Consider the following 14,546-nt stretch of genomic DNA (forward strand, 5'->3'; position numbering starts at 1 on the left):
TGTCATTTTTGTTGAGTATGATTTTGAGGAACAGAAGCTGCAAGACAAATATTTTGGCTCAAGAAGCTCATATGAGTTCAATACCGTCTTTACTACTAAAAATTTACAAAACCGGTAGTTATTGAAGCCATGAAAACTAATAAAAATCATGCTGGGCTTACAAACAACTACAATAATACACATTTTTAAAATAAATAGGCTCTTTTTTATTTCCATCTGAATTATGTAATATTCTCAGCAAGGCAGATGTTTTTAAATGCAAAGACTGCTGGGGAAGGGGAGTTGGGAGAGAATATTCACCCATCCTACAAATATAATGCAAGAGCTCAGTATTTTTAAGGTTAAATTCTCATTGTTACGAAATACCCCTGATGGCTGGGTTAAGATCAAATAAATCTAATGTAGTCTCTTATTCCTTACTAAACTTCAGCTCTTCAGTCCTACAATAATAAATTTTATTAACAATTGTGAGAGGAAAAACCTGAGGTTTAGAACGTTAAAAATCTAGAAGTTAAAAGAAAAATAATAAAAACATGCTGCTTTTCCATACACACAGGCATGGGTTGAATTATGGAGTTTTTCCTCTTAGGTTTGCTTTTCATCTCTATGAATATTACATTTGGGAAATCATTTGGTAGCTATTTTTTGTGTCAAATGCCCAGGTCATATAAATTAGCTACACTGACTTCACTGATGTAGTTTGGATTTATATCCCCATGGAATGGAAAGCATATAGATGTAACACAGCACAGCATAAAAGCTTCCTCAGTTAGCAGAGATGATCTATCTGCAGGAGAATTTCAAAGTACTTATTATCTTGGACCAAGGACTCAAAAGTTGGTGGGAGCTTTACCATCATCTTCTCTGGAGCTCATGGGAATATTCATACTACCCAATTTTAGGCTACTGGCTCGCTCAGATCAGATGATTAAAAGAAATTTAGAAAAGGTAAAGTTGATTTCTTTATGGTCCAGATCTTATTTAACAGAAAAGAAAGGACTATGTTCTGTTAAGCTCTTTTTTGAAATTCAAATTATGTTTATACCTTAGGGAAAAGACTAACTAGAGGCTAATATAGCTTGCAAGAGCTTCTGATGATTAACCTACTTTGTCTTGCTCTCACCACTCTGCATTGGCTAACCAACATCTTTTAGCAGTGTCTTCAACAATTAGATAAAATAGCATTTCACTCTTTTCTATATTTAGAAGATGCTATGCAAACTAATACTATTTTTCCTTCACTTTCCGTTATACTTGCCATATGCACTGTGTATAGTAGAATTAATGCAAGAAAAAAATCATTTTCTATCCTTGACTAGATACAGACAAGTTAATTCTTTTTTATCTTTACTTTCCCTCTAGGCCCAGTGCCCATTACTGTTGAATGAGATTCTATGGGTTTCTCACTGGCAATGAACAGAATTTAAAATTCAGTCAGGCACTTTCCCACTTAGAATCTGTTTTATCACTGATGTTTTCCTGACACATTAGACACTGACTGGGAAGTCTGGTAAAGAGAAGGCATTCTTGACAGTCTTGAATATACTGTCCAGAATGAAACAGTCAGTCACTACGGTAGTTTTGTGAGGCAGTCTTGAGCATGTGTGATGATTACATGGTGTATTTCAGCTCATGAACCAATTGTACTAAAGGTGGGAGAACTATTTGATCATCAGTTATTATATCTTGGCTTTACAATGGTGGATATTTGGGGAAAAAAATAGAGTTCTTTCAGGTTCATTTCCAGACCTTCCAGCTGCAACCCTGCAGCCACAGCACAATTAGAGATACCTAATCTGTCTATTCTTCCTTTCATATATTTCAGGAACATGAACTTTGGTCTTCAGCTTTTCAAGACAATATTTCAGAGATGTTTTTAATAACTGGTGTTAGAATGGTTTTTCAAGCGACATGTGAATTCACAATGGCCAGTTCTGCTGTATGTGCAGTATATTTGCAATTCACAGAGGAATGTGACAAAGGGGCTTTTATTGTTTCATTTTAAAGTTTTCCTGTGTGTGAGATTCTCTTATAAAACTTCTAGTATTTTTGCAAGAAAAATACACTAGCTGATTCTTACAAAACTTTGCATACTTGAATAATAATGTCGTAAGTGCTATTTTTCTGAGTATTCAAAAGTATGTTCTTTAACACTTATGTAAAAAGGCAGTATGTAAGAGAGGAACAGACAGCTGCGCTTATTAGTATGGCTTACCATAACAGGTTTTTCTGGTAAGAAAATAAGCCAGCTTATTATTAGGTAGAAATATTATTAAGTGGAAATAAATTTGGACATCCCTGAGAAAGCATTTTGGAGCAAAATAAAGACAAGAAATTTATAAAATTGTTTATATATAACTAGAAAATTACAAAGGTGGTTTTTTGTCAAGGAACGCCATCACAATACCAGTGTCATTTCATTTGAGAGAAGGTACTTACCTATGCACAATACCAGGCCAGAGACAGCCTTTAGTACCTCAACAAAGGAACCAATGATGATGGAGTACAGAAAATGAATAGTTCAGAAAAATACTAGGTTTAGGTACACGTACAATGCTAGTTTGAACAGTAGATACGTTTTCCATTCAATTACATGCTGAATTCTACAAGAATACCTAATTCTTGTTATTCACAGGACCATCAGGGTAAAGAAATAATCTTCCCTAGACTTCAGACAATTACCTAATGACATTGCCAAGAGCAGTTGCTCTTTTTTCCATCTTCCTGTACATCATCAAAAAAAAAACCTCTCTCCCTAGAGATACTTTGTTACTAAACAAACTTAAATACTTACTGAAAACACACAAATCCTTGAAAACTGTTATGTGGCATAGGAAGAGAGCAAAAGGTATTTTTTAACACCAACATGTCCTGTGTCTAGAGTAGAAGGGATGTTACTTGTTAAAAGCGCTGAAGTGACTGAGAGAGAGACCATGCCACATGTGATAAAAGGAGGCAAATGAAAATGAAGAGCTCCTGCCTGTCAGATTCTGTGGTAACAACTTCACCTAATTGTGATTACTGATTAACCTTGAGCATGTAACCACCATGCTCTAGTTGCAGACCGTAAGGTACCTCTTAATGACTCAAAGTATTACTGCACTGCACTCAGCAGCAGTATGTGCATCTTAGCCAGGCACATAGGCCTCTCAGACCTACCTGTGCTTAAATATCTGCTTTATTTACACTGCCTCTAGATGTCCAGTGCTAGGAGAAGTAGAAATGCCAACTGAATAAGTAAAACAAGGATATATTTGTGACAGCAAAAACTGGATAGTTTTGGAGAGCTTTTTGCTTATGAGAGTGTCACCACATATAAGAGAAGATGTGCATCTTAGGAGCATTTAGCAACCCAAAAAAAACCCAAACAACAACGAAAAAACCCCACATGCAGAATTCACGTGCAATATTCTTTTTTAATACTGCTTCTCTTAATCCAAATTGTTCAATGCCACCTTTTTTAATGTTTCCTAAGTCCATACATTTCAGAAACTATGTATTTAAAGGTCTCTTTCCCAGAACTGTAATAATAGAGGATTTCATTAGCCACATTTAGGGATTTTCAATTATTGCTGCAGAAACTCCTATATTATAGTGCACCAAAGAAAAAAGAAAACAGCTTTCCCCCACAGCAGATTCTCAGTGTATATTACATGATTCACAGGGAGAACAACCATGTAAATGAACTGTATTTTTCTGTTTGAAAATATTTAAAGCTAGATTTATTTCCAAATTAAGAAAGTGTTAACGAAGAAAAAACTCTCACCAGCAGAAATGCTACATGAAAACTAAGCACACAGTGTATATTCTGCATGTGAGCAACTTGCATTTGAAAAGATAAAAATGTGGCAGGGTTTTCTTTTAAGAAAGAAACTACGACGAGTTGCTGTAAAAGAGACAAGAATGGTCTTCTAACATGACATAATAAATACCTTATGACCTTATGATTTTTTAATTTCTACACAGACTATGTACTAAGAAAAAAACTATCAGTTCCCTTTTTAATCCATCCATTCTATTTCAGTTTACTTGGATTTCATTTCTCATGCCTGCTAGGTCTCATTCATTTAGTACAGACCCACTTTTCCACCTCCTGCCCAGTTTCATGCTCCTTGGCCATGGTGGTAGCATGGCATGCATTTTTCTAAGGAGCTCCTATCCTGATCCTGGACCACACATGCTGGAGGTAGCAGATCAGCAGCTATATCAACTAGCTTTGCCTGCAGTATATTGTCCTGGAACAGGACAGAGGCACTAGCATTGCATTTCAGTCGGAAAAATAATGCCAACTGTGGAGAGGTTTGTTTGTGCCACCTCCTTTCCAGCCATGGATTCCTTCCATGCAGAAGGATGTTACTCCCCTGCTGTCACTAACTTCACAGGTCAGATTTGTGTAACAAAGGAGACTGGAGTGCTGGATTTGAGTCTAGCATTTTAAGCTGTGCCAATACTATTTTAAAATTGCATGCTTACCAATGGAAATAATGTAAAGCAATCTATTCACTCGCAACTCCATTTTTATCCTGCCCCTGACCTCTTGCGTCCTCCTGTGTACTCTGGCTGTAGCTGGAGTAACTTTGTACTTGACAATTCAAACACTGACTGCATCTGCTGCACGAAAGAACTTTAGGGGGGGATGCACAATCTATGTGGGAGTCCATAATGCAGGTGGTCAGCTCATGCTGAACTTTCTGTGCAATGCCTGCTGGAAGAAACTACATTTCAGGTCACCAGAATCCTGCATATTTTTTTTGTCTTTACTTACACAGTATAGTAAATATATGTAATATAGCGCTCTCAGTACTTTTGATGTGTTTATCATGTGTGATTAATGACTAGAAAAGTTTCCAGCTCAATTCTCAGGTGAAAGACACAACTCAAACAAGCATACTCTAAAGCTGGAAGTGGCCACAGTAAAATCTGTATTGGCAAAAGTGAGGGGGTTTTAGCTAGCTAGTGTACCAAAGTTACACCTACGCTTGTTTTAGTCCTCCTTGTTGAGGAGCAAACTGTCAGAAATTCTCTCTTGTGCTGAGAAGCATTTAGTTTCTATGCCCCACTGTACATGCTGACTTTTTGATATTTCATTCCATTCTGTGAAACAAGGATTCCATTTTACAAAGGTAAGACACAGACTTTAGCAACAAATCCAGAGTATGATTTATGGGTTCTGTAGGCATTATGTGTAAAAAACCAAAGATTAGTAAATGCTAGGTCTAATTCACCAGTTAGTGCAGTATGTGACCCAATAATCTAGGTGTGATCTGTTGAGGCTAAGGTGTCCTTGGCCATACCCTCATACCCTCTAACCATATAGCAGTTTTCCCACCATTTCACAGAATAGAATCATAGAATAGTTAGGGTTGGAAAGGACCTCAAGATCATTTAGTTCCAACCCCCCTGCCATGGGCAGGGACACCTCACACTAAACCATCCCACACAAGGCTTCATCCAGCCTGGCCTTGAACACTGCCAGGGATGGAGCACTCACAACCTCCCTGGGCAACCGATTCCAGTGCCTCACCACCCTAACAGGAAAGAATTTCCTCCTTATTCCAATCTAAACTTCCCCTGTTTAAGTTTTAACCTGTTACCCCTTGTCCTGTCACTACAGTCCCTGACGAAGAGAACCTCTGCAGCATCCCTATAGGCCCCTTTCAGGTACTGGAAGGCTGCTATGAGGTCTCCATGCAGCCTTCTCTTCTCCAGAACAGCTATAAAGACTAGTTCCCTAGGATATTTTGAATCTCTTGATATTTTTATTTTGAATTTTATGACAATATAGTATCAATATGGTGAAACTGAGCTATGACATTTCCCAGGATGGCCTAACTCTGTCAAACGTTGTCCTCCCTAACCATGTGTCTCTATAGAGAACGAGACACAAGGTAGTTACTGCCTGAATCTGAGAACTACTTGTATGACATCTGCCTTCACCTGATACGATTTCATCTCTTGCATGAGGGCATCCTCATGCTACATTTACAGAATTTAAGCTTACATGGTCTGGGAGCTTCTGTCTGCTCTTTTTCCCTTAACTTCCCTGGCACAGGTCACAGCTGGTGTGTACCCAAATACAGATTTATCACCGAACTTCAAACTTTCACGTCCTGTCCATAAAATTATTGCAGCACCAAGGTAACAACAGTGTATCAGCTCTTTGTTACTACAAATGTTTAATTGGCTTGATATAAAAATACTTTTAAGACAAATAGAAAAGGCAAAACAAGAATTTGACTTAAAACATAAACAATTCAAGCCATTATTGGACTGATTCTGACATAGTTTAGAATTAAGAAAAAATTAAAACAGACATGTTTACTATGTATTATGAAATACTGAAACAGAGAACATGCTGTAGCATCATTCTTAATGTACTCTATGAGTGGAAGGAGTAATTGGCACTGGCTGTGATGTCAGTTCATTGCCAGCCTCAGCCATTACTGTTCGAAGTTGCATTTTAGGCTGAATGCTGATTCTTATGTCTGTGGAGAAACTTTCTGTTCACTCTAATTAAACTGGATAATGCAATTCATGAACTGTTTCTGGATCAGTGCTCTTCTTACTTTAATGGAAACCAGTGAAAAAGAAGTAGGCTTCCACAGAAGGAAATAAAAGTACAAACTCAACCTCAGAAAAACAGCCCATGCAGATTTGTCAAAAGTAGAACACATTGGTGACCTGCAGCCTTTCCTAGGCTTAGTGCACAATACTTGCCTTGGAAATGCTAATGGCCAGATGGTACTATTTCATGCTGCTTTGAAACGAGTTATCAAATCCTGCTGCTAGCACACAGCCATGAAAGCTAGAGTTTTAAAATAAGTTATCAAATCTTGGCACTGATGCATCACCAAATAACCAGAGGATTTACGGTAATGCTGTGGAATGACCAAACCAAATCTCAGTAGAAAGGGAAACCAGAACAGTTCTGTGGCTGCAATTACAACAAAAACGGCTGCAGTTTGCCCAGTGCAGCAAATCCTCTGTCTCTAACAACCTCTTTTCCAACATGTTTTGCTGTTCAGAGCTCCCTTACAAACTGAAAGATGTAACAGTGCCTACTGAGAAACAGAAATGCAGCACTGACTTAAAATTCTCCTAGCCTTTCTCCAGTTTCTTTCCCTTTACCTGTGCAGGGACAGGTTTTAATAATTTGTGTTTCTCCTGTGGCCTAAAGCATTCCTCCTTTAACACTGTGAATAATCTGGAGAGGCATCACCTGGGTAGTAGCATGTGATGCATTGCTACTAAAGAAAACCAAGCAGGATTTTGGACAGTGAAGCAGAAATTGAGTTGCTTTCCAGGTTTCAGTGATCTTCTTTTCAGATGTAAGGCTGCTCCTTATTTTTTGTCAGAGGGTCTGTTGGTCTTTTTTAACTACTCTCACATGATGCAATAAAGGTGGTCTCTACTTTCCATCATGTGATGTAATCTGGAGTAAAACATTAATTAGTTTTGTTGTGAACCAACATTTCCACAACCTCGTAGTTGATGTGATAAGACCACTTTGTCACCTGGGCAGCTAGAAGATCCCAAACTTTGTGACTGTGTTCTAGGCCAGTACTGAAAAAAATCTGTCCAAATTCTCATTTTAAAATTCTGCAAGTATCTTTCAGAAACAGACTGAATATTTCTCTGTGAGTCATTTACTATGTGCACTTCATAACTGTCTAGGACGTTTAATGATAATGCTCAGGTTTATATGGAGACTTTAGCAAATTATATACTACCAGCAAAATCCTTTCAGTCCTGCAGGTGCAGCAAGGTGGATGCTGACTACAATCGTGTCAAGGGCACAAGAACTATACTCACCATTGTAAACAGCTGGCAGTGAAGAGGGCCAGGCCCCTATATGTAGCTACAAAGACTAACCAGAAGACATCTTTAAAAAAGTACTAACGTCAGGTCTCAGATTCTCAATTCCAACTCTATCCCTTGCTGCCTTTGTCAGTCCCAACTGTTTTCCCCAAGCTGTTTCTCTTTCTCTTCTGTACTCTTTTTCCTGCCTTCTGAGCCTCGATGAAATTAAAATGTCTCAAGCCACTGATTGCAAAGGTATAATTGGTTTTCCATGATGTGAAATGAATGCATCTGCAACATGTAATGTTTAGAGGACAAAAAAAAAAACCAACAGTCAAATTATCTGTTAAGACTAAAACCTGTAATTAGATCTCAGTATTTCATATGGCAACACATTCTTCTTCAACAATTTCAAAATGTTAATTTCTTATTAACTGAGATTACATCAGCTTGTGTTAGCTCACATCTCTTCTCTGTGTTAGTATTATTTGTTGCCACCTAAGTACTTCTCCTGACAAAAGGAAGGACCTACTGTTTAGGGTTGAATAGTGGAGAATTAAGAAGTTGCCATGAAAAGCTTTTTCAGTTTTGACGGTAACATGCAGGTGTAACAATGATGAAGGGATTTCCTACATGAGGATAGGACTTGCCTTGCATGAAGAACTGCACCAGAGTATGCCTAAAATAGATATCTACGATTCTGAATGTGTCTGAAGTTAACAGCAGTTAACCTGAAATAAGAGGCTTCTTTTAGCATGAATCTAACAATTTAGTCAAGAGTCTAATCTCAGGAGTCATTATGTACCTTAGTTGTGTCACCTCAAAATGAGCCTTTAAATATTTACAACACAAAACATTTTAACATGGCAAATGCAAACAAAACCCTGTGAAATTGAGAAAAACCTCACCAAACCAAACCCCAAACCAAAAAGCCAGTAGAGCTAGACTACGGATTCGTTAACAGTGGGTAACTGATTTTCCCAGGACAAACTGAGGGAGTACTTAGTATATATACCTAAATGTCGGACTCCAGACAAAGTTCCTTGAAGTTATTCATCTTTGATTGTAATAAAAAAGACATCTGAATTCTGAAGTAGCTGCTGCTTAAAAATTTGGCTTTATTCCATTGCAATAAATTCCAGAAGCCATGCAGAATATAGATCCCTAAACTTTTACTCATCTCTGCCCTTATATTTGTCATCCTTGTACCAGAAATATTAGAACCATCTCAAATTCTGCATCTTAATCTAAATAATTTACATGTAGATTTTACCTCCCAGAAGTCTGTTTATGATCTTCAAAGCTATTTCAGCTTGTCCTGTATCTTTGATCGTATCGTTTGAAGATATATCCTACCACACCAGTAAAAACAAACTAACATTTAGAGAACACCTTTAGGTAATTCAGAATCCTAAACTGATATAAGCATAATTACTTGGAGAAATACAGATCAAACCAGGGAGCCAGTCATGTTGTTCCTCTGTCAAGGGAAGACTTTGCAAAGGGAAGAGCCCTTTGTGACATTTCACTTGTACCAATTAACCACATGGTGTCATCTTTACATGCTGGCACACAGAGGCTGCAGATTCTGGAGAATCAGAAAGACATCAAGGACATTCTTGCAGAGATCCTAAATTATATCCTATGTCCTGCGTACTTGTACTTCTTTTTACTCTGCTGGTAAGTCTGAACAAGATGTCTGTGGCTCAGGAAAGACCCAGTGGAAAAGCTACGCACCATTAGCTTGCAGTACTTATAACACAGTATTTATTTCAATGGGAACATATTGTATGTCATTCCTGTTGTACCCTCTGCCCTGTGCCTGCGTCTTTGCTCCCTGAATCGACAGTGTGCTGTGGCCTACAAGGCCATTTCCATCTACAACAGTATGGTTTTTTGCCATGAGAGAGACAGAGAATGGCTGTGGTGGCTCTTTGCTTTACTCTAACAGCCAGATACTCCCTCCTTTTATGAAACACAAATCTGTGGCATCTATATGGGAAGAGAGAGTGAAATACTAAGCTGTGGGGCTCACTGTGGCTACATCAGCACAGTCTCAGCAATAACGTAACCAGAACATGAATACCTGAATTGCAACTAGTAAAACCAGAGTACATCTCCGAAGCCAACAAAACAGGATTGGAGTATACCTGGAGTTGCTGCTTTGTCCCTGTATTTTTATAGGAATTCTATTTTCCTGCCAACTGAAACTCACTGAGGTACAAATTATTTGCAAGTTGTGAAGGGAAGTCACATTATTTAAGATCCATCCCAAGCTATTTATGCTAGGTTGTTGAAAGTAGTTTTATTTATGATCTTTCACTATTTTTTCTTTCTACCGTATATCACACAACGCATCATAAAGTTCTAATGCAGTCATGATGCAGTGCCATTAACAGCTGCACAAACAATACAAACTGTAGATCTTCGGTTTCTAAATTTCAGTTTTATGTTCAAGACCCAGAATATCTTGAGTTTGGTCTGTAAGTCATCCTGCCAAAGGCCATTTCTTCTTTGTGCAATATCTGTAGCTGATTCCTCCAGTACCTTCTAGCATTAAAAGTATGAGACACTTCTGAAATATTTTCAAACTTGATGCCAAAGTGATTTATGCAATTAGTCTGATATAAGCCAGTACTAAAAAAGCTTTGCAATGCTGATTCTTGAAGAAGCTAGAAAGTTCCATCTCTCTCTAAATTCAATTAATCAAAATTATATTACCTATATACACATCTAGATAGGAATGGGAGGAATACCTAATATCTTCTTTACTGAGGGACAGTACTAAAAAATATTTCACATTGATGCTAGCAAAGGCAAAGAGACTTAAAATAAATCTTGCAAATCAAATTTATTGCTCCCTACCTTAACATTTGAACCAGTATATTTTTATCTCAGCAATTCATTTTGTTTCTGTGATGCACTGAAAACAAAGACTCAATTGTAACTAGTAATGAAGTTTTTGTGTGAACTAAAGCCAAACACTACAACTATTTTTACAAAATAAGTGACAGGAAAAGACATCAAAACGTAGAGAGAAGTAGCGGAAAGTCCTTCAGATAAGATTCTAAATTGAAATGTCTCCTGATGGAATGACTATTCATAGATAAATAATGAGTATCCACATAGTGCTCTGTAGAATTTCAGAAATATTTCATGCCCTTTGGTGCGCAAACAATAATTTAAAGAAAAAAGGTGATTGCATTAGTTTTGTTCCAAACAGCTTAGGGTTTATGCATGCTTTTAAAATAAGGAATTCTAAGGATTTGAAATATATGCACATGGAAAAGAATCCATCTGAAAGTACTGCTCCTTGCAATTTTACATCTCCAGTCACACAGCCATTTAAACCCTCTCTGTCAATTATTTCATTTGTCTCACAGAGATTGCACTGCACTGCCTTTCTCTTCAAGCCTGTTAGTACGAAGTAGCCTACAGCAGGTTGAGGATGGTATTTAGTACTTTCCCTCTTACCATGAATTAAACCCAAGGTGGCTTCTCTTATCCCCGGCAAACCTCCACCACACCCTGAAAAGGAGATATCACAGATAAATCATAGTAGGTCCACATACCTTAATTCATAAATATGGTAACTTGCAGCACGTCATTATCAGTACCATCAAATATTTCCTGAAAGGATAACTATAATGTTTGAATTAAGACTGTGTATTTGCTAACTCAACAAACTTGTATTTAAAATTAAAGGCAGATTAATTAAAAGAAGCTACCCTTTTATCATGTTCAATGAGAGGAGTAAGTAATTTCCTTTAATGCAGAGTAAGACATGAAAATCAAATGTAAAAGTACAACTCTGAAGTCTGCATACAAATGCTGCTTGAAAAATATTTCTAGATATTTCCAGCAACTCACTTCATCTCCTTTCCAAAATTTGGCAATTAACTGCTTTGACAGATGTTCTTTTTTATTCTGTTCTTTGTCAAAGACTCCCAAAATCTACTTTGAATTTCCTCTTAAAAGCAAAAAACCACCTTTTTCCTGATAGAAGCAGTACAAAAAGTTATACAAATATTGTAAGTTCTAGACCTGGAATTTCTTCAGCTTTGTCACTTGACAGTGAATTCTACCATCAGAAGCAGCTGCTGAGCAGAACATAGCTGCATGCTAAACAAGTAGTTTGAAAAATGAAAGTGTCTCCCCAAAACAACTCAGTTCATCTCCACACATTTACTAGTGTTGCACAGACACTCACTGAGTATTTATTAACAGACAAAACCTAATTTATTGGAATCTTTTGAATTGGGTTCAAAGTGACCATCCCAGCCTATGCATGATTGTTTCTGTCAACCACCTTAAACTATGCACAAACCATCTCCTAATATCTTAGTTACATACAAAACACTGTCTTGTGTTACCATTCCTGCATCTGCAGGAAAATTATGCAGAAATTGTTTGGGGGACTCCTTCAGACTGACAGATTGTCTGCCCAGGGCATTAATTAACGACCCCAAGTATTAACACAGTGTCTACAAAGTGCCTTATGCACAGCAGGTACTGCTTTTGAGAGTCTCCAGAAGTGTCTGAAATTCCCACTTGTAGACCTCCTGCAACAATTAGTCAAATATTTTGCTGTGAAGACAGTTGGGTGTTCGGTGAATTCCTTTGTCTTTCTCTGGGCTCATCTCTACAGAGACTAATTGGGAAGTTCCTGGACCAGTGTGGGAATTTGATGACTCTGCACCGGGTAGGCACACAGGAATGGCCCTGATATTCAGCTACACAATTATAACCACAGCACAAACTTGAATTTCATTCTTGTATCACAATTATAACTCAAATTCCATATATCTTGCACTACAAGATAGTATAGAAAAGTTCTGACAAATACACAGTGAATAAAACATACAATAGATGCTCCATCAAACAGAATTCTAATTCAGGAGTCCAACTTGGACATACTGAACATTAGGGATGATAGGTTTGTATGTACACTGGGGTTTTGGTAATACAAGTCAAGTACAAGACTTAAAAAGGTCCATAATATTTGCAGTCCTACAGGAGAGAAAGGCAAACTGAAAACTGACATTTTCTACTGAGAGGCTGCCATGAAACTGGCCGCGTGGCAGTCATTTCAGGTATCTAAGCCATCTCACCATGGCTTTCTTGATTTCTGTGGTCGCACAGTTGAACACCCTTTCAAAGCCTTACTTCAATATTCTCTCTTGGGAGCACAGAGTAGAGGATGCAGTTAATGCTGATAAGGATGCTATTAGAGGAGTCTGTAAGATCGCAAACCTAATAAACAATATAGTAAAGAAGAGAATAAACTTCCAACCCCTCCCCTTCCCCCCCAGCACATTTGGTATCCTAAATTCCACAGAACATGCATAGACAATAGTTTTGTTGCACATCTAATACTGAAAAAACTTAGGAGCTTCATCCAGTATCAGATGAAATTAAGGGGGTCCTGTATTCTCAAATAGACAAAATGCTTGCAACTAGAAATCAAATTGGAACTGTGAAATGTAGCTTTAAAGTGAATCATATTAGAAAGTTATAGGTTATGAACAGGTCACTGCAATCTTGTTATCAAGGCATTTATTTCCTAACTCTTTAATCCTAAATACTTGATGTAGCTACCTTGTCTGGTTTTTTCAACACAGTTCTTCCTTTTGTTTGTTTACCTGCAGTAGTGAGAACAATCACTTGTCCTTTGTTCAGAACTGGTTTTGGTGAGGTATTCTGTTTAGTCTTGCCAGATATGAGCTGTCTCCATGCTTTTGATGGGCAAATATATTTTTGTTTGACATTCTTATTAATTCAACACTGTCTCCTCGAGATGGAATGATGACTATTGACAGTAGCTTGTGTGCTCTTCCCATATTGCAATTTCCCCTTCAGGCACGTTAGCAACTGTACATACTTGGTTCTCCAATGAGCTCTCCTTACCAGTTTGTTCCTCTACTACATTGTTACATTAACTTATGAGTAAATGTTGGTCTTTAGTTGTCTCTACCCCATTTTTTAATGCATACAACTCCTTTAAGAGCTGCAAGTCTGTTAGAACACCAACTCCAGCCACTACCAAACTGAAATAGATCAAAAATTTCTCGACAATATCTTCCTGTTGGTGAAAGTTAACAGCATTATCTTTTAAACCTAGCAAGGAAAATCAGCTATTTCTGGGAAGAAATCGTACGTTTCTATAACACACTGAATCCATTTTCACTGGCCAGAGCACAGCATTATCTTTTCCAAGTTTTTTTGCATCTCAGCATGTTTTTCTATTAGGAAAAACTGCACCACTAAAGCAACTAAATTCCAAATACTAATATTTTGGCTAAGAGGCTCTTTATTGTTCTGAGTTCTAGCTCTGTTATTACTTTTACTGGTCAACAAGGAGAATGACTTGATGTTAACTGCATCCTTATCTTTAGACTCATTACCCCTATTGTTTCTGAAACTTGTGGGAAGTTAATAGCAGGCAAGTGGACAAATCCTATGGAAAAAAAAAAAAATGTTGGAGGGGAAAAAGATCCACTCAAAATTTGAAAAAGGAAGAAAGAATAAAGAAAATCAACTACAGTTGTTCAAGCAGTTACTGCTCTTGAGACCTTTATATGAAATGTCATAGACTGAGCCTCTCCCATTTTGTTCCTGTCTCACGCCTTCTGCAGTGAATTATGAATACCATCCATTCATAGTAAGTCCTGCACCTGGATCCTATATGCCCAAGTCAGCAGTTTTATCTGTGATCTGTCAACCACATCAGCTTCCAGGCTGAAAGA

At 37.6% G+C, this 14,546-nt stretch overlaps 1 protein-coding gene across 19 annotated transcripts in view; it reads right to left on the bottom strand.

The window, feature by feature from the left end:
- B3GALT1 (beta-1,3-galactosyltransferase 1) overlaps window positions 1–14,546 on the bottom strand; it is a 204,269-nt gene that overhangs the window by 116,669 nt on the left and 73,054 nt on the right. For 9 of the 19 annotated variants that reach the window (XM_065670490.1, XM_065670494.1, XM_065670486.1 and 6 more), the window contains one exon: window positions 11,275–11,328. The exons of the other annotated variants lie outside the window; for them this stretch is intronic. The gene's annotated coding sequence lies outside the window, so the exon portion shown is untranslated. The remainder of the gene's footprint in view (window positions 1–11,274; window positions 11,329–14,546) is intronic. 19 annotated transcript variants of the gene reach the window in all.

This window comes from Lathamus discolor, chromosome 3, assembly GCF_037157495.1.
Source record: "Lathamus discolor isolate bLatDis1 chromosome 3, bLatDis1.hap1, whole genome shotgun sequence".
Lineage (NCBI taxonomy): Eukaryota > Metazoa > Chordata > Aves > Psittaciformes > Psittacidae > Lathamus > Lathamus discolor.